The sequence below is a fragment of the Lithobates pipiens genome, unplaced genomic scaffold (assembly GCF_037356315.1).
Source record: "Lithobates pipiens isolate NorthernLeopardFrog02 unplaced genomic scaffold, aLitPip1_a1.2 Scaffold_18, whole genome shotgun sequence".
Lineage (NCBI taxonomy): Eukaryota > Metazoa > Chordata > Amphibia > Anura > Ranidae > Lithobates > Lithobates pipiens.
In genome coordinates, this window is record NW_027507758.1 from 435,745,869 (window position 1) to 435,767,684 (window position 21,816).

Here is a 21,816-nt window from a genome sequence, read left to right on the forward strand (position 1 = left end):
TTTGCACAGCGGTTTCTCAAATGCAAATTTATTGGGGAAAAAAAACATTAAGACATTCTAGTTTGAATAAAAACGCAATACAATACCCAATTTTTGGTAAAATATAGAAGATGACACACAGAGTAAAAAGATACCTAAAATTTAACACTCTAAAATTATGTATGTCTGTGGAATGGCGCCAAACTACAGTACCTTAAAATGGGCCCTTACCTTCTCTTTGGCAGTCCCCTGCTGGCACTGTTTGCTCCTCTTTCCTCCAAATGCCTGTGCTATGGGGGCACCCCTTCACACACGCTCCCAATCGGGGCTGTGTGCGTCCATAGACACAAGCAATACTGATAATTCATGCCCCCACTGCCTCCTCAGAGAAGTTATGGCCTATGACTCCCACTGCTCTCTTTTTCTCCTGTGAGACGAGGAAGTGAGGGGAGCGGCACTGCAGTCGGGACAGTGCTCGACCGTTGATAGGACTGAGGTAAGTGTGTAGGGATGGGGGGGATAGAACAGGTAGTGGGGTGTATTTTTTACCTTAATGCTGAGCATGCATTAAAGCAAAAAACCTTTTCAGTTTAAAACCACTTTAGGCATGTGAAATTTGGTAATGACACTGGTGTTGGCACAAAGTAATCACTTGACTTTTTTATTTATTTAACCACTTCAATACCGGGCACTTTCACCCTTTCATGCCCAGGTAAATTTTCAGCTTTCAGTGCTGTCGCACTTTGCACGTTCATGAAACAATGCACCCAATTTAAAATGATATACCTTTTTGGAGACATATAGGACTTTCTTTTTTTTTGTTTACAAACTTTTTTATTTGGTACAAAAGGTGGCACAAAATATATAGTACAGTAGTATAAAACAAATCACAGAGAGTTCAATATACATTTGAGCATATAACATACATATGTGGTATAAATAACCTTCATTGACAGTAAAAAAAAAAAAAAAGGAAAAAAGGGTGAGTTCTTTTATACTTTTGAGTATTTATTTATGTTTTTAATTATTTTTGGGGAGTTACACTGACTTTATATATGTAAGCAGCTAAAGTTTTAAAGACTAGATATATATGTGGACATTATTCAGGGTTGAAAAACTCGTTGCTATGTTCAAACCAGGGATCCCATTTTTTATTGTATATATGCATAGTGTTTTGAACAGAATGAAATATTCATGTAGGACTTTCTTTTGGTGGCATTTAATCATCACTGGGTTTTTTCTTTTTTGGCTAAACAAATGAAAAAAGGCAGACAATTGTGAAGAAAAAAAAACTTTTTCTTTTCTGTTATAAAATCTGCAAATAAGTAATTTTTCTTCTTTACTGATGTGTGCGGATGAGGCTGCACTGATGGGCACTGATAAGCTTGCACTGATTAGGCAGCACTGACGGGCATTGATATTCTGCACCAATGAGCAGGGCCGCTGATAGGGCAGTACAACCGTCCCTGTTGTACTGGACCCAGCCCCAACAGCTGCACAGTGAGGCTGGGCAGCATTGCAGTTCATTCCTGCATTAAATAAAAAAAATTGAGTTTGCTAAACTTCTACCCCGCTCCTACTTGTTTATGGAGCAGAGTTCTACAGTTTTCATGGGCCCCATCAGGTCAACAGAGGGGCCTAGGGGAGTGCAGAGGAGGGACAATTTCTTCATTTTCGGGGCGTATGTACATCATGCCGCACTGCTACTTAATTATTCCCAGCTGGCAGAGTGATACTATGATTCTCTGCCCGGTGCCCAACAATCGCCTCCAGTTCTCAGGTGCCCAGATGCGAGGAGGCAAGCGACGGACTGGGAACAAATAAGGGAGAGTGTGGCTGCAATGGACACAATGAGTGGAGAATAGAGCATATAATCCTCACTGTGTCCTTTTACTGTATTTAACTCACAGCACAGTAGGTTATCATCAGCAATACAATAATCATCACAGGGAGCACAGTAAGCAAGGGCTTTATCGTGGCTGCTGAGGGCGCTGACTTTGTTATGGCTGTGCTGTGTTACAGCCTGTTACATACAGCACAGCCATAAGTTAACAAAGTCGGCAAACAGCCATGGGACACAACAGTATGATAGGGCACTCACTTACTGTGCTCCCTGTTGGCCAACAATCCGATCTTGTGTAGGAGCCTTTACAATTCAGTTTGGGAGCTGTAAGCATGTGTTGTGGTCTGCATTTTTACCACCCCCAAAACAATCCCCTTTAACCGCTTCCTGTACAGCGACGTACCAGTACACTGGATTGGAAGGGTGATATCTCAGTCATCACTGTAGCAATGATCGAGATATAATTTTTTAGCTCCAGTGATTCTGCACAAAGTAAAAGTAATCCTAGTCACTATGAAGCCCCTGGATTACTTTTACAGGCAGTAAAAAGGGGTCTAATCAATGCGACTAGCAGCATTTAGTTCCTGGTACACCGTCAGAGGGATAGATGTTGTCCCTCCAACTGTGTGACGTCAGAAACCGGAAGCATTTTGTTGTTTCTGGTTTCAGTCTGATGTAAACACACCAGTACCGGCTTGAAGAAGCAACTGATGAACCCAATCTTGTTTGATCAGATGCTTTGGAGGCCAAAGGACAGATATGGGGTCTAAAAGACCTCAGATCTCTCCATAAAGAGAATCTGTTATGACCTATGCTATCACAAGGGATGGTATCCCTTGTGAAAGAAAACAAAAAGTAAAGATACAGTGTCATTTTTTTCAAATTTTTAATAAAATTTAATTAAAAATAAATTGAAACAGCCCCCGCTCCTTTGTGCACTTGTTACACGCAATTGTGAACACACACGTTGGCCCCGTATGCATATGAAAACACCTGTATTTTGTTATGAGCCTGGGTCAGGGGCGGGGACAGGGCGTGGCTGAAAGGGGCCCCATCAGGTAGGCTGTACGGGGCCTCATGTTTTCTAAGAACGTCCCTACAGATGAACTGATATGCTGCACTGATTGGCACTGAGGGGGCTGCACTGATAATCGGGGCGCTGATGATACCAGTGTAAATGTCTGCCGTCACAAGAAAGACGGTTATTGGCTTTTGTTTCCTCAGTGACAGTGCTGAGTAAAGGAAATGCTGATAATTGGCATTTGTTTACATGGGATCAGCTGTGATTGGACACAAGTGATCACATGGTAAAGGGCCACTATGATTGGCCCTTTACCTAGTTCTTAGATCAACTATCTGAACTACAAAGAGAGCACACCCTGGAGGCACACGGGGTCAAGATTCTGGAAGGATATCAATAGAAGCCCTCTCAGAACTGGAAGACTGCGCTGTAGCTTTCTTTTGGCTATAGTGCGGTAGGAAATTGGTTAAAGTGGATCTTCCAGTGAGCTCACCCATCTATCCATGTCTCCATGCTTTATTTTGTTGAGAAATCTCTTTGAAAAACAACTCCATAGCATTTTTGGCCATGGAAATCTATAGTAAGTAAAGTAATATATTAATTTAACACTGGAATCCATCTGCCCTTAGCTCAAGCATGCATTCAGGAGAGTGTGCTTATCTGAGAAAATCCCTTCTCCTCTCCTCCCCTCCTAAAGACTCCTGGGATATGTGACATTATTTTCCTAGGCAAGAAACCAGAAAGTATTTGACGATATGTTAAAAAAAAGTTTAAAACAAGTACTGTATTTATGGGCGTATAACACGCACCCCAAGTTTAGGAGGGAATTTAACCACTTGCAGATCAGACCATTTTGCTGGTCAAAGACCAGACTACTTTTTGCGATTCAGCACTGCGTCGCTTTAACCGACAATTGCGCGGTCGTGCGACGTGGCTCCCAAACAAAATTGACGTCCTTTTTTTTCCCACAAATAGAGCTTTCTTTTGGTGGTATTTGATCACCCCTGTGGTTTTAATTTTTTGCGTTATAAACAAAAATAGAGCGACAATTTTGAAAAAAACGCATTATTTTTTACTTTTTGTTATAATAAATATCCCCCAAAAATATATAAAAAAAAATTTTTTTCCCTCTGTTTAGTCTGATACGTATTCTTCTACATATTTTTGGTAAAAAAAAAACGCAATAAGCGATTATTGATTGGTTTGCGCAAAAGTTACAGCGTTTACAAAATGGGGATAGTTTTATAGCATTTTTATTAATAATTTTTTTTTTTTTACTAGTAATGGCGGCGATCTGCGATTTTTATTGTGACTGCGACATTGTGGGGGACCCATCGGACATTTTTGACACATTTTTGGGACCATTGTCATTTATACAGTAATCACTGCTATATAAATGCAGTGATTCCTGTGTAAATGACACTGGCAGTGAAGGGGTTAACCAGGGGGTGGCAGTGTAGGGGTTAAGTGTTCCTAGGGGTGTGTTACTAACTGTGGGGGGGTTGGGCTTTCATTTAGTGAACACTGATCTCTGCTCCAATCACATGGAGCAGAGATCAGCGTCACTAGTTGCTAGGCAGAATGGAGAAATGCTGTTTACACGGCATTTCCTCCATTCGGCCGCTCCGTGAGACGATCGCGGGGATGCCCGCGGCGATAGAGTCCCGCGACCGGACTCACGGGGGTCCCGACCAGCGCGGGAGCGCGCCGCCGCCGGCGCGCTCCCGATGGCAGGGCGGCATTGAATATTGGACGTACCTGTACGCCAATATGCCTGCCCGTGCCATTCTGTCGACGTACATCGTCGTGCGTTGGTCGGGAAGTGGTTAAAGAAAAAAACTTTTAGGAGGGAATTTAAAAGAAAAAAACTTTTAGGGGGGAAATTTAAGAAAAAAAACTATCATTTAAATGCCCATCGATGCAGCCTTGTCAGTGTCATTTGCAGGCTTGCATTGCAGCCTTGTCAGTCATTTGCAGCCTTGCCAGCTATTTGCAGGCTTGTCAGTGTCTTTGCAATTTTAAAAATGGTGCTGCCGAGATACAGAGTGGATGTCCTGTGTATATCGGCAGTGCTCGTTAGTTCTCGGCCGCTCTCAGTTGGCTTTCGGGTATTTTTGGCCACACTCGGCCATTCTCGGCTATTTTCGGCCCTTCCCACCTATTTTCGGCCGTACTCAGTTGTTCTTGGCGGCTTTTGGCACCCCCGCTTTTCCCCTGATTTTAAGGGGAAAAAAGTGTGTTTTATACGCCGATAAATATGGTACATATGATATACTTTCCTATCTATTTACTAATGCTAGCATCATGAGGATTCAAAATAATCAATGTTGATTGGAAGAGTGAAGTTCCACTTTAATGCCCCAGGGAACCAAGTGCACATGGTATTTGGTCCCATTCTGAGCAATGTGCCCGTTGTCCTCAAAACACACCTCTATATTCTAGCCGTAGCTCCACCCACTTTTGAAGCCTAAATGGCGGGCTTTGGGGGAGGTACAGTCAGCACAGAGCCCCGCCCCTTCTAAGCTGAATTATCTGTCACTAATCAGTGCTGCTTGATCATTCATAATAGTAATGGACCATTCAGGGCTTTTGCTCTGTGTAAAGTCTGCCCTGTGTGTGTACAGGCAGCCACAGATGCATTACAGGGAGACGCAGCCCTGGGCGATCTATTACCCCCATCCAATTCGCACATATGTGAATCTGGCCTCAAAGGAGCCCTGATGGACAGCATCGCAGTGTGATTTTTTTTTTGTGAATAGCAGTGCTGGTCTGTGGATCGGCCAATCCATGTAGAAAGCATGTCTGACCATGCTGCTTAGAAACAAAGAGATGGATTTGAACAGGGTCAAGGGCTATATATACTTGGTTTCCAAGGAAGTTGAAAAAAGAAAGAAAACATGTGTAATGATAAGATTAAAGAAGCTGACTTACTAAGGCTGGATTCACACCTATGCATTTATAGTGCTTTTTGCATTTTGCAGATTTGCACTACAGAACGTGTTCCATAGGAAACCATGTTAAATGGATTGTACTGAAAATCTGCAAAAAGCACAAAAAAATTCATAGGTGTGAATCCAGCCTAAAGGAGTTGGGAATGTTTACTCAAAAAGGAGTGAACATTCACTTTGATTATCCAATCATGTTCAGATGAAACAAACAGGAATTAGCCTTTCACATGATTGGATAGATAAAATACATTTTCACATTTTGTTTGAGTGAATATACTCAACTTCTTTAATAAGTAACCTGAAAAGTGTCACTATACCTTTGGTGTAGTTACAGGTATGTTGAAGCTTTCGCTGCACCCAGATCCCTTGCAAGTTTTCTTATATTCATCTATCCAGTGAGATTTTTCTGCTTGTCACACTCTTCTGAACTGGGACTGCATGTGTTTTCTGCAATGTCCATCCAATCCTATGGAGACTTCCTACTCCACCAGAGCATGCAGTATAAACTCTCTATAGGAATGAATAAAAAACAGCACTTGCATGGGCTCAGCCTGGAAAATTTTGACAAAAGACTCTGTGGCCTTGTCAATGATATCTTGTGGGATCAGGGACAGGTGAGTATAATAATAGCATGGAAGAAGAGGAAGCTTCAATGAAGGATAACTGCCCCAGAGGTGCACCTACACTTTAGGGTAAACCTGTCACAAACTTTGAGTCAAACTAAGCTAATGATTAAAATACAGTGGCAAGAAAAAGTATGGGAACCCCTTGGAATTAACTGGTTTTCTGCAGTAATTTGCCATAAAATGTGATATGATCCTCATCTCAGTCAGAACAATAGACAAACACAATGTGCTTAAGCTGACAACGCTCAAACAATTCTATTTATTTTGTCTTTATTGAACACACCCATTAACCACCTATAACAAAATGACAGCCGGGTGGTGGTTAAGTTTTCCTGACTGGACGTCATATGACGTATTTCAGAATGACTACTAGCGATCGGTGGTGCGGCCTGTCAGTCTGACACACCGCTACATCGATCTTGGTAAAGAGCCTCTGACAGAGGCTCTTTACCACACGATCAGCCGTGTCCAGTCATGGCTGATCACAGTGCAAACAGGAAAAGCCGTTTATCTGACAGAGGTGAGTAGAGGAGAGCTCTGCGGAAGCCCACACTGGGCCACCAGGACCACCAGGGATGGCCACCATGGATGTATGACCAGGTATGCCACCATGACCACCAGAGATGCCACACAGTACCCAAAATATGCCAATCGGTGCCCACAAATGGTGCCAGTCAGTGCCCATTACTAATGCCTGCCAGATGTCTCCTTATCAGTGATACCCATAAGGGCCATCTATCAGTGCCACCCATAAGTACCCATCAGTGCAGCCTTTCACTGCCCATCAGTGCTGCCTATGAGTGCCCATCAGTAGTGCATACCAGTGCCACCTATTAGTGCCCATCAGTGCCGCCCATCAGTGCCCACCAGTGCAGCCTTATCAGTGCCCGTCAGTGAAGGAGAAAACGTACTTATTCACAAAATTTTATAACATAAACAAAGAAAACCTTTTTTTTTTTATTCAAAATGTTCGGTCTTTTTTTATTTGTTGTGCAAAAAATTAAAACCCCAGCAGTAATCAAATACCACCAAAAGAAAGCTCTATTTGTGGGAACAAAATGATAAAAAGTTTGGGTACAGTGTAGCATGACATCGCAATTGTCATTCAAAGTGCGACAGCGCTGAAAGCTGCAAATTGGCCTGGTCAGGAAGGGGGTGTAATTTCTTGGAATTGAAGTGATTAAACAAGCACAGTAATAGTAGAAAAAGTAAGTGAACCCTTGGAGTTAATAGCTGGTTGAACAATGTTCAGGAGGAAATTTTCATAATTTTTCTTTACAAAACTGCTTCAGCTCAGACACATTTGTATGATGTCTAGTGTGAATGGCTCTCTTGAGGACATTTCTCAGCATCTCGATGGGGTTAAGGTCTGGGCTCTGAGTGGGCCACTTCAGAAGGCACATTTTCTTTTTCTGAAGCCAGTCTGTGGTGGATTTACTTTGATGCTTAGAGTCATTGTCCTGCTGAATCACCCAACTTTCTACTGAGTTTCAGCTGGCAGACAGCCACTCTGACATTATCTTGTAGGATATGTTGGTAAACTTGGGAAGTAATTTTTCCCTTGATGATGGCAAGTGGTCCAGACCCTGAGGCAGTGAAGAAAGTCCATATCATGATGTTCCCTCCACCATACTTCACTGTTGGAATGATGTTTTGAGGTTGGTAAGCTGTGCTGAGTATTCTTCCCGAACAATTCAACTTTAGTTTCATCAGTCCACAAAACAATTTCCCAGTACCATTGTTTTTCCAAGGTGTTCTTTGGCAAACTTCAGCCGTGCAGCAATGTTTTTTTTTTTAGATCCGCAGCTTTCTCCATGGTGCTCTGCCATGGACAACCTGCCTGTTCAAAGACTTGCGTATGGTAGACTCATAGACTTTCACACTGGAGCGGTGAGCTGGCAGGATGGTAAAAAAAAGTCCTGCTAGCAGCATCTTTGGAGCGGTAAAGGAGTGGTGTGTATACCGCTCCTCCACCGCTCCTGCCTATTGAAATCAGTGGGACAGTGCGGCTATACCACTGGCAAAGTGCTGCTGCAGGAGCGCCTTGCAGGTTGTTTTAACCCTTTTGCGGCCGCTAGCAGGGGTAAAGGCTCCCCGCTAGCAGCCAAATAGCGCCATGAAATTGACAGTAAAGCGCTGCTAAAAATAGCGGTGCTTTACCGCTGACGTGCCCACCACCCCAGTGTGAAAGGGGCTTTACTCGTGGGTTTTTCTTTATATCATTGAGGATTCTGTGTTGTGCCCGGGGAATCATCTTGGCTGGGCACCAACTTCTAGGAAGCGTAGCCACAGTACTAAACTGTCTCCATTTAAAAACAATTTATCTGTCAACTGATGGATGCCTAAACACTTTGAGATTGATTTGTATCCCTTTCCAGCCTTATGCATCTTGATGGTATGTGTTCAGAGAGCTCCTTTTTGCAAGGCATGGTTCTTATCAGCTGATGCTTCTTATGCCGCGTACACACGTAGCGGACTATCCGACGGACTTAATCTGGCGGACTTCCCGCCAGACTGTCCGTCCGACTTTCCGAACGGGCTACTTGCCCACACACGGCACTTTTTCAGCGGACTAATACGGCGTACTAAGTCCGCCGTACTATCCGCCCTACTTTTGAAATGAACGGACTCGCCCACACACGCGGAGAAAAGTCCACTCATTTCGAGCGGGTCTCCAGGTAGGCGGGGCCCGCGAAGGAGGCGTCGCTGGCCCTGCCACCTGGTATGGACTTAAAGGGGAACCCCCACGCCGATTTTTTTTCCCCCAGGTCCACATCAGACCCTTGTCCGAGCACGCTACCCGGCCGGCCAGGAAAGGGGGGGTCGAGCGAGCGGCCCCCCCTCCTGAGCCGTACCAGGCCGTGTGCCCTCAACATGGGGGGTGCCTTGGGGAAGGGGGGGCCGCGCGGCCCCCCCACCCCAAAGCACCTTGTCCCCATGTTGATGAGGACAAGGGCCTCTTCCCGACAACCCTGGGCATTGGTTGTCGGGGTCTGCTTATCGGAATCCGGGAGCCCCCTTTAATAAGGGGGCCCCCGGATACCGGCCCCCCACCATATGTGAATGAGTATGGGGTACAATGTACCCCTACCCATTCACCTGTGAAAAAAAGTACAAAAAAAACACAACACAGGGTAAAAATAGTTTATTGCACAGCTCCGGGGGTCTTCCGTCTTCGGGGGTCTTCTCGCCGAACGGCAGCGGCGACAGAAGACAGGGCCACCGCCTGTAAAAGAGCTATAAGAAGGCGCGGTGGCCCGGCAGAAGAACCGAAGAGGGGGGCAAGCCCCCCGAAGAGGGGGACAAGACCCCTGAAGTCGGAAGAAGAGGCCGACGGCGAGGAAGAAAGCCGGGCTCCTCCACTAGCAAAAGAGCTAGCAGAAGATAGCGGAGGAGTCCGGCGAGAAGACCCCCGAAGACGGAAGACCCCCGGAGCTGTGCAATAAACTATTTTTACCCTGTGTTGTGTTTTTTTTGTACTTTTTTTCACAGGTGAATGGGTAAGGGTACATTGTACCCCATACTCATTCACATAGGGTGGGGGCCGGTATCCAGGGCCCTCTTATTAAAGGGGGCTCCCTTATTCCGATAAGCCCCCCGCTCGCAGACCCCGACAACCAACGTCCAGGGTTGTCAGGAAGAGGCCCTTCTCCTTATCAACATGGGGACAAGGTGCTTTGGGGTGGGGGGGGCACGCGCCCCCCTTCCCCGAGGCACCCCCCATGTTGAGGGCACACGGCCTGGTATGGCTCAGGAGGGGGGCGCTTGCTCGTCCCCCCCTTTTCTGGCCGGCAGGGTAGCGTGCTCGGACAAGGGACTGATGTGGACCTGGGGGGAACCCCCATGGCGATTTTTTCAGCGTTGGGGTTCCCCTTTAAGTCCATACCAGGTGGCAGGGCCAGCGACGTCTCCTTCGCGGGCCCGGCCTACCTGGAGACCCACTCGAAATGAGCGGACTTTTCTCCGGGCGGGAAAAGTCAGTTTATGTCAAAAGTATGGCGGACTGGCATACCCACGGCCGGATTGTCCGCCGAAATGCGAGTCCGGCGGGAAGATTGGAGTGCAAAACTACTTTCTATGCCCGCCGTACTTTCGGGTCAAAAAAGTATGCCGGAGGCTACACATGGGGGGATTGTCCGGCGGACTTGAGTTTGCCGGACTTTTCCACCCGATTGTTTGATCGTGTGTACGCGGCAGCAGTCTTAAAATGTTTGTGTATTTTATCAATCAAAGTAGCTCTAATCCACACCTCCAAACTAATTTTATTAATTGGACGCCAGGTGTGTAAACTACCGACTCCATTTAACTTTCACTGAAGTAATTAGTTGTTCACATACTTTTTTCTTCAGCACTGTGAATGTTTAATGGGTGTGTTTAAAAAGAGACATGAGAAATTGGAATTATATGTGTGTGACCAGCTTAAGCACTTTGTGTTTTCTATTGTTGTGTTTGTTGTGACGCAATGGCAAATTACTGCAGAAAACTAGAATCAAGGGATTCAAATACTTTTTCTTACAGCTGTATGTAGGTGTTACCTTAGGCTGGATTCACACCTATGCATTTTTAGTGCTTTTTGAATTTTTTAGATTTGCACTACAAAATGTTTCCATAGGAAACCATTATAAATGGACTGTAGTACAAATCTGCAATATGCAAAAAGCACAAAAAATGCATAGATGTGAATCCAGCCTTAAACTTGTTATACAGACTTTAACATTTCCTACCCCTCCTACTGCTGGAAATCTCTATTGGTTCTTTCTTTGATTGGGAGCCTCACTTGACCAATAGGGAAGTTTGAAAGTTGGAAGAGGGCCGGGCAAAGCTTGGTTTTTACAAGTACACTCAAGTTGTCTTTATATATGGATTTGCTGGACATTTTGACACGTGGTTTCACTGAAGGAAACCACTATTAATGCATTTTTCTACATACACAGAGTTTAAAATGCACTTTGTGTGTTTTGTGACAGGTTTACTTTACTTTATGTAAGATTCTATGCTTTTAAGTGACACTAAACAATTTCCTTATTCTCCAAATATAATGCATACATGTCCCCTACTTAGTGACCATATATTCTACTTTTCATGAAGTTGTTTCTTACTGTGTTTTTCGGCCTCATTGTAACAATGTTGCCAACCTACCAAACTAAAATTTACTGACACAACATCCACAATTTACTGTCACATTTTTACTGGCATTTCCAAAAGTTACAAAATTACAGGTTTAAGTGCAAATGTCAATATTTAGGCTACAAACAAGTATGGTAGATATTAGGGCAAAAAACATATTTATTATTTTATTTTTGATATAGTAAGTAAATATAAAATACATTTCAGAAATACTAAGTAATCCTGAACCCAGCACTCAAAATGGATTTTGTGGGAAAAAAATGATAAAAATTTCATTTGGGTACGGTGTTGTATGACCACGCAATTGTCATTCAAAGTGCATCAGCGCTGAAAGCTGAAAATTGGTCTGGGCAGGAGGGGGGTTTAAGTGCCCAGTAAGCAAGTGGTTAATAAACAGTTTAACACTATGAAAGATATCCCCTGCAACCTTTTCCCTGAATTTACTGGCAGGAGAAAAGTGACAGTTTTTTACTGGCTGCCAGTAAAAATACTGACAGTTGGCAACACTGCATTGTAACATCCTGCATGAGCTCCTCTCATTTTCCTGCTCACTTTCATTCGTTTGTAAAGAGCATGTTAGTTGTGGTCATGTACACTGCAAATTCCATAATCCATGGTCCATAGTCTCTCTCAAGAATGAACTAGTGAGCAAGAGTGGGTGGCTAAGTTCCAACACACAGTGAGACCGTGGAGAATGAACATAGCCACCTTCTAATAGGAAGTTGGAAACTGCATAAAAAAGGGAATTTAGAGATTTGGAGGAGTCTGAGAGCAATAGAAGCAACTATTTGAGTTAGGAATACATACTAGAATAGATAGATAATAGTGTCACTTCAATAGTGTTGTGTAGCCCATGATGTTCATGAGTTGTTGGTAAATTGCACTGAACTCTACCCTATATTGTTCTCAGTATTCCTTTCTAAATGTTCTTCTGCATGCTTCAGGGATATTGAACCAGGTAGCACACTGTATGCAAACCTTAAATTAGGGCAGGACCTGTTGTTCATTCCAAAATGCCTATATGAAGATGTACATTTTACAGGGGTTGTGTATACATGGGCTCTGGTTATTCTTGGATGTTTCTGATATCCAGCAGTATATAGACCAGTGATTCTCAACCAGGGTTTCGTGGGGCCCTATGGTTCCTCCAGAGGTTGCCAGGGGTTCCTTCAGCATTGGGAAATTCCTGCCTCTCAGATAAGTTCCCATAGACACCATTGATCTTTTTAGCTATCTGTAAGGGGGTAATTCTTCCCAATGACCACAAGTGTAAGGACCATTCCTCTCACTGATCATCACACTAATGTATCATGAGTTGCAGATTTCTAATTTTTAGCAGGGGTTCCCCAAGACCAGGGAACTGTTTCAAGGGTTCCTCTGTGTTGAAAAGATTGAGAAAGGCTGATATAGACTATAACCAGTGCCAGGCCTGTAGCCTATGTTTAAAATTTCCCCAACAAGGTGTTTAGATTATTGCAGTGTGTGTTGGAGGTTTGAAAAACGAAGCATGCCCGTTTTTCCTTTGATTTTCATTGATGCCCAGTGGAAAATATAAAAAAGTGCGTGAATGCGCTACAATGCTTGTTTAAATGGTATAGAAATAGGAAGAGATAGCCCAGCCACCGCACACCTCACCCAGCCCAACTGGTTAGCAGGTAAAAGCAGCCTCATAGGGGTGTCTGGTGTTTTATTATAAATGCCCCTGCATGTTAACCTATGTGTTCTATGGGGGTTATTTACGAAAGGCAAATCCACTTTGCACTGCAAGTGCACTTGGAAGTGCAGTCACTGTAAATCTAAGGGGTAGATCTGAAATGAGTGGAAGCTCTGCTGATTTTATTATTCAATCATGTGCAAGCTAAAATGCTGTTTTTTATTTTCCTCACATGTCTCCCTCAGATCTACAGTGATTTTACTTCCAAGTGCAGTTTCAGTGCACTTTCAAGTGCACTTGCAGTGCAAAGTGGATTTTCCATTAGTAAATAACACCCAATGTTTATGAGGCAGGGGCGTTAAGAGGCCGGAAAAAAAATGGTGGTTTGAAAATAAGGCATGTCTGTTTTTCCTTGCATTTTTTTTATTGATGCCCAGTGGAGTATATAAAAATGTGTGTGAATGCACTACAACGATTGTAAAGAACGCTATAGAAATAGCAAGAGATAGCCCGGCCATCGCACACCTCATCCAGCCCAAGTGGTTAGTGGGTAAAAGCAGCCTTAGCTCGATTCATCCAAGCCATGTCCCCAATCAATGGTCACTTGTTAAAAATGCATTAAAAAAAGTAAAACGCGGACATGAATATATGTCACCCTGGCTTTAAATCCAGATAACAAATTATCAAAGTGTCAATGAGCTACATATCGTGTGTGAAAAATGACTTTACTCTGCCTGTAGTAAATCAAAGGCAATTCATAGGTTATGCTGTCAAGCTGGGAGCTGAATCCTTCATTTAATAAAAGCTTGCAGGATTGTCTCAGATATAACGTCTACACTCTCCACTAACATTAACAAATGTTGTATACTACTTTTGTCTGTACTGATCTACTTAAAGTATAAATGAAGGCAAAACTTCATTTTTTTTTAGATTTGGAGGGAGAAAAGAGGGATAAGAACACCTGTCAGTTTTTATTTATGTATGTGTCTCTATTAGGGCGATTCACCCTCTCCGTCTGTCCTGCTTATCATTATCATTAAAAGTGAAAGTAAAAGAAAATCCCAAATTTTGGGTTGTCCCCAGAAAAGTAATAGAGAGGAAATCTTCCAATGGAGACACTAGTTCTGGAGACTTGGGGGTCCCCATGGGATGTCCTTAATTTACAGGGATTTTCTCCCACTTCCTGTTTGCCATGGGGCAGGAAGTTAACAGAAATCTCCGTAATTGGACACAGATGGTGAAAATAAAATCTGACAGGGGTTATAGCTTTCCGTTACTCTATCCAAAATGCCTATAGTCCTACTTTAAGCTGGCCAGGATGTGCAGCAGGGACCAGACGAATTTCAATCCATGTAGGGGCAGGCTGGTTGTACACAAGTCAATCTATCAATTGATTTGTGTACAACCGGCCTGTTGGGTTTTTCTAAATGATCAGTGCCGCTGGCTATAGTCTGCAACATTGATCATTATATTCTGACATTGGTGAAGATGCCCCGCTGTCAGAATACGATACCACAGTGGAAGGGACTGATGGTTGAATGAAAAAAAAAAAAGATCAATGTACGGACTGCTTTAATATTTACTGTTCCATTGATATATTAAATGCACGGTCCTACAGAAGGTACCTGTGGCTATGAGTGCTAATACTGAAATGTTTTGCTTTTCATTACAATATTAACCAAAATTATGTCATTTTGAACAACCAGTTTCTAATGCACATGAGTGAGTACTTGTCTTTGCAAACAAGACTGTGGAAGGGGTGAGCAACTTACTAAAACAGAGCATTTAGATTTGTCAAAGCTTAAGCGAACAAGCTGACTTTAGAAGCTGATTGGATACTATTCACAGCTGCACCAGATTCTGTGTGCTCCAGGTTTAGTAACCCATAATATGCGCCTTTTAAAACTTTGTAAGGGCTCCTTCACACGGACGTGTCCATATACGGCGCCCGCTCTGCTCAGCGGGGGATCGCTCCGTTGATCCCCGATGAGCAGGAAGATGACAGGTCCATCTCTGCACACTGTGCAGGGACGGACCTGTCAGAGTGCTGCTCTCCCCTATGGGGAATCGGATGAGGACGGACCATAGAGTCCGTCGTCACCCGATTCAATCCTCAGATGGATGGAAAAACTGAAAATTCCTATCAAAATACATACCGTAATTTTCCTTTCCTGATGGACTCCATGGCAGCAACGTGTGGGTTAAGTCCCGCCTCCACTACCCTATAGGACACTACTCCCATAAATCTTTGCTCCCTGCCCATGGCCGTGTTCGATAACTAGCCTACTCCAGCCATTTTGGGAGGGAACTCCTGCTGCCATGGAGTCCATCAGGAAAGGAAAATTACGGTAAGTATTTTGATAGGAATTTTCCGTTTTCCTGACAGACTCCATGGCAGCAACGTGTGGGAAATAACTCGCCAAACACACTCGGGTGGGCAAAAAATGCTGAACAAAAATTTATTTAACACTGTCCACCGACAGCACCTTTAAACCAAAATCAACAGAAGATAAACTGGCAGGTTCAACACAATAGTGAGCCATAAATGTATGAATGGATGACCAAGAGGCAGCCTTGCAGATAACCTCAGGAGCCACATGACGTGAAGCTGCCCAAGAAGTAGAGAGACTTCTCGTGGAATGTGCCGTAACCGCCTCAGGAGGAGCCAAGCCCTTCTCATTATAAGCCCACTGGATCGCCTGAACCACCCACGTGGAGATGGATCTGACCGAAGCCCTAAGGCCTTTGCTTTTACCATGAAAAAGAACAAAAAGATAATCTGATTGCCGGAAAGAAGCTGTCGCCTCCAGGTATCGTTTCAGGATAACTCCCATGTCGAGAGGATGAAGATCCTGACTCCCAGCAGAATTAAAGGTAGGAAGGGTAATGTCCTGATTTTCGTGAAAGACTGAGGTAACCTTTGGGTTCGAACCCAGCATTGGCACTAGGACCACTCTGTCAGGGAAGAATGTGAGGAAAGGTTCCTTTGATCCTAAAGACTGAATCTCAGAGACTCTTTTTGCTGAGGATATGGCTACCAAAAAAGATGTCATTAGGGACAATTCTTTGACTGAAAGTGTTCTGTCCAGATGAGAGAAGAAGTCGAGAACTAGCAGTAAATCCCACTTGGGGAACCTAGGTTTCCTCTGTGGTCTAAGTCTAATTGCTCCTTTAAAAAAATTGCTGAACCAAGGGATGTTTAGCCCAGGATACTCCAGAAAAGGCCGAAATTGCCGAGACTTGCACACGAAGAGCGCTGACAGATAGGGGAATGTCTAGTCCGGACTGTAAGAAACCCAGAACATCCTGAACCATCAAATTACCACTGGAGCAAGACCTGGAAGACAAGTGACTTGTGAATCTAGACCAAATCCTCTCATACACCTGGTTGATACTTTTCCTCCTTGCACTCATGAGAGTAGGAATGGCCTCCTTTGGACAACCCAGAGCCTCTAACCTTCCCCTCTCAAAAACCAGACCCTCAGACATAGATGGGCCGGGCAGGGATGGAGCTTCAAGCCCTGGGATAGAAGATCGGGTCTGAGAGGTAAGGGAATCGGATCTCTGACACTGAGGAGCATTAGAAGCGGAAACCATGGCCTGTTGGGCCAATAAGGTATTACAGCTATCACCTCTACTGCTTCTGTTTTGAGTCTCCGCAGGAACTGTAGAATAATAGGAGTTGGAGGAAAGGCGTAAGCTTTGTTGAACCACCATCGATCCGTCAGAGCATCCACTCCGTAGGCCTGAGGATCCCGAAACCTGGAATAATACCTTGCCAGTTTCTTGTTGCAAGGGGAGGCAAATAGGTCGACCTCTGGGGAGAACCACAACGTTAGAATCCACCTGAAAACTTCTTCGTGAAGGGACCATTCGTTGTTGTCCAGACTGACCCGAGACAGAAAATCCGCTTGGACGTTCTGCGTTCCTGGAACATAAGTTGCTGTAATGTTGACCAGGTTCTTCTGAGCCCAAGACATGATTGGCTCTACCTCCTGAAGAAGGGACAGACTCCGAGTACCTCCTTGTCTCCTTATATATGCCACTGCTGTTGTGTTGTCTAGTCTGAGTAGGACCGAGGTTCCTGAGACCAGATGACGAAAGGCTAGGAGCGCCTGGAAGGCTGCCCTCAATTCTAGAATATTCGACACCATCCTCCTGGAAGGAAAGTCCCAGGTGCCTTGTGCTACTTCTGTCAAACAGTGGGCGCCCCAGCCCCTGTTGCTGGCATCCGAAGTTATTGTTACCCATGAGATGGGGAGAATGGAATGACAATTGAATAGGTTCTCCTTCCGAAGCCACCAGAGCAGAGAGATTCTCATTGAAGATGTGATCCGGATAGGTTGAGTCTTGTTGCCTAGCCATTGGTGAAGAAACCCTTTTTGGAACGGTCTCATCTTCCATTGGGCCCACTTCACCATTGGAATCGTGGCCACCATGGTGCCAATAATTCTCAGGCACTGAAGAGCCGGAAGATGGGAGGCTGAGAGGCCCGGACGAATTCTGTCTCGAATTACCACAACTTTCTCTTTGGGTAATGAGATGGTACCCTTCACTGTGTTGAAGAGTGCGCCTAGGAACACAAGAGACTGGGAAGGAATTAACTGACTCTTTTCTAGATTCAGGATCCAACCGAACTCTTGAAGAGTGGAGATAACCTGACCCTTGTGCAATAACAGACGGTCTCTGTCCTGGGCTAGCAGCAGAAGATCGTCCAAATAGTGGTGAAGACGAATTCCCTTGGTTCTCAATAGAGCCACTACGGCCAACAACACCTTTGAGAACACTCGGGGGGACGTTGAAAGTCCGAACGGGAGACATACGAACTGGAGATGTAGTTTTCCTACTGAAAATCGCAGAAACTGCTGAAAATCTTCTGCCACAGGGACATGAAAGTAAGCGTCCTTTAGGTCTATTGAAATCATCCAGTCGCCTGACTGGACTGACTGTTGTATTGTTGACAAGGTTTCCATCTTGAACCTTTCCTTCTTGATAAAACGATTCAGATGTGTAAGGTCTATGACTGGTCTCCAAGAACCGTTCTTCTTTTGGACCATAAAAAGAGGAGAATAAATTCCTCTCCCTCGTTGATCGTCTGGCACGGGTACGGCAGCGCCTTGAGCCAATAAAGATTTCACGTAGGCCAACAAGATCTGCCTTTTTTCTTCTGTGGCTGGAAATGAAGTGGGAACATACTTTAGTCTTGGGGACCTGCTGAAGGTCCAAGAATGGCCTGAAGAGACCGTTTTGACGGTCCAGAAGTCCTGGATTGAGGCCGCCCAGACATGCCGAAAATGTAGAAGACGAGCCCCCACCTGGCCTATCTGAGCGGGCCCAATCTCAAAAAGATTTGGTTGGTTCCCTCTCTCCTGTCGCACTGCTCTTGGCGGATTTCTTGAAGGATGACTGCCTTGATTTCCATGATCTGGAATATTCCCAACCCGGTCTATAGCTACGGGCCTCCCTGGCCTGCTCTTGATACTGCTTTTTAGGAAAAAATCTCCTCTGGCTTTTTAAACGTCTATCCTGAGGAAGAAACCCCGACTTACCACCAGTGGCCCGGGTTATGGCATTATCCAATTTATTCCCAAAAAGGGAAGAACCCTCGAAAGGGATACGGCACCACACCTGTTTAGATGCTGGATCAGCCAGCCAGGGACGGAGCCAAAGGGCCCGTTTGGCGGTTACAGCTGAAAGCATGACCCGGGACACTAGGCGGATGATGTCAATCGAAGCCTCCCCCAGAAAAGCCGAAGCAAGCCGTAACTCCTGGATAGGAGAGTTTTTAGCGACTTCATCCGAAATGTTTCTGAGGATATCATCCACACCGTCCGTCCAGACTTCCATGGCTTTGGACATTGCCGCTAAAGCCAATGCTGGCTTGCATGCCATACCAGCAGTGAGGTAGACTCTCTTTAAATCGGAATCAATCCGCCTATCTAAGGCATCCTTGAATGAAACTGTATCCTCCAATGGAAGGGTCACATGTTTTACTAGTCTCATCACCACTGCATCCACATGTGGAGCTGATTCCAGATATTTGACCTCATCCTCCTTAAAGGGATATAACCTTAGGACTTTTGAGAGCATACTATTCTTTTTCTCAACTTTACTCCATTCATCCGTGATGACCTCACCAAGTTCAGACAGGAATGGAAAGTTAAGACGCTCCCTTTTAAGTTGCTTGAAATACTTCCTTTGTTTGGAAGGATTAGCCACCTCATCTTCAAAGTTCAAAGCCTCTCTGATGGCCTTCACCAAGGGGGAAAGTAAGGCAAAGTCAAACCCCACACAGGGACTATCTTCCTCAGATTCACTGTCTGAAGCAGCAGCTGAATGGTGGCTTGTTAAAGAGGACTCCCAGAGCTCTTGAGCATGCGACTCCCTGACTGGTGACTGAGGTGATTCTGACTGAGGCACAGGGGTCTGATTGGCCCCGATCCCCTTGAGGGATTCTTTCACCACTTTTTCCACAAGGGATCTTAGTTGCTGGTCCGAACCCCCTCTCTCACTAGAGGCTTTGGAAAAGCAGAGGTCACACAGGGATTTCCCAATAGGAACTTGCGATCTGCATCCCCAGCAAGTATTAATAACAGAGTGGCTGGAATGAGCCCTGGAGGAGCGAGATCGATCCTCGCTACGGCGCCCGGATCTTGAGGGTGAGCCGTGATGTTTAGACTTAGAATATGAGTGCCGGTGGTAAGACTTAGAAGAATCGCTTCCTCTGTGCGTTGAGCTGCGTTGCTGTTCTGATCTAGATGGGCTAAGACAGAGATAGAAGAGACATACAGATAAGGAAAGATAACACACTGACTAATACCGGACACCCCCCCCCCTTACTTCCCCCCCAGACAGTACCTATTATGAGAGGGCTGGCCACATACAGGCGGAGGTGAGTCCATATCTCTAGGGGTTTCCATAAATGCTGCAAAGACATATAAGTAAGGCTGAGGGCACCATACACACACACACACGCCCACCCCCTTCTTCCCAGAAGGCCACCTACCTCCACAGCAGAAAACCTGGACAAGGGGAAGTCACGTAATAACCTGCAAGCATTCCCAAAGCTTGTAGGCTATTTTCTAAGTTTAAATAAGGCGCCTTAATGACATCATCACCACGTCCTGTGCACCGCTACTGCGCATGCGCGAATAGCGTAATTTTGCCGCTATCGCGCATGCGCGAACCAAGCCTCGATCCTGTGCCCTACACGCGCATGCGCAGAACGAACGTATCAACGAAAACCAGGAAGTGAGCGGCGGCTGGAACGCAGGCTAATCCGACCGCCATGCCTATACCCACATACATAGACACAGAAAAACGAACGGAAACTGAAGGAGAAAAGGCAAGGAACAAACACAAACTGCTGCCATGAAAAAGAGGAACAATCTTACCGCTCCCACACGATCGTCTCCAGGCCGAAGGTAAGCACAATACATACCGGACTTCTCAGGGCAAAATAGGTCACCTGCTATTTAGCTGGGCTATCCGACCGAATGCGCAGCCTGCCTGCCAGTGGCTAGGCTCCTGGCTTTCCTCCAGCGCTTATATCCAAATGCCCACTCCATACCCTGCTAGTAGCTAGGGCTTAACGGAGTTCTGCGACAATTACATCCACAGTCGCTCTTCGGCCAAACCAACAACGGAATCATGTGGGAGCAATCTTCAGGTAGAAAGACCGTAATGGGTCCTACGGAGGAGGACAAAAAAAGAACACGGCCATGGGCAGGGAGCAAAGATTTATGGGAGTAGTGTCCTATAGGGTAGTGGAGGCGGGACTTAACCCACACGTTGCTGCCATGGAGTCTGTCAGGAAAGTAGGATTTTCCTCCATCACACTTTTTCGGATCGGAGGGGGTCGGATGTCAGTGGATATGTAATCGCTGACATCTAACGCTCTATAGAGGTCTATGGAGTGTCCGTTCAGGTCCGCCTAAAAAACTGACAGGCGGACCTGAACGGACAGTCCGTGTGAAAGAGGCCTTACCCTTCTGCAAAAAAAAAAAAAAGCTTGCAGGGTGAATTTCAATTATAGGCTCAGTTAACAAAGATGTATCCTGATTTGCTATACTGCTCTGCACCCATTCATTTTCCTCTACCTTCATCCATTCACAAAAAGCCTTGGCATTCTGTGATTGCATAAGAAAGGATCCTGTCCTTCATCCGCCTCTCCTTTCCCCCTATCCATTTACAGAACACCTTGTATTCTGTGAAATGAATACATGGCTTTTTGTGTCAGGAGGAGAAGAGATTAAAGCGACATTGCACAACAGGATCTCTATACTGTCAAAGCCGCAGCACTATATCCATGCAGCACCAGAAATATGGCTTTGTGTAGAATCAGTCATTTGAGCAACTATGATTTTTGCAGTAACCAGCAGCTACCCAGATCTAGGATAGTCTTTATTAGGTCCCTTCCACACAGGGTGGGCCTAATACTACTGAATCCACCTGCTCAATAGGGATGAGCTTCGAGTTTGAGTCAAACTCATGTTCGACTCGAACATTGCCTGTTCGCCTGTTCAGCGAACAGTGAACAATTTGGGCTGTTCGCAGCAAATTCGAAAAGCCGGAAAACCCTATACAAGTCTATGGGAGAAATCTAAAGTGCTCATTTT

At 45.0% G+C, this 21,816-nt stretch overlaps 1 protein-coding gene across 6 annotated transcripts in view; it reads left to right on the forward strand.

Annotated features, from left to right (window-relative positions):
* Positions 1-21,816, forward strand: part of PLCH1 (phospholipase C eta 1) — a 400,513-nt gene that overhangs the window by 240,898 nt on the left and 137,799 nt on the right. The gene's annotated exons all lie outside the window — the stretch shown is intronic.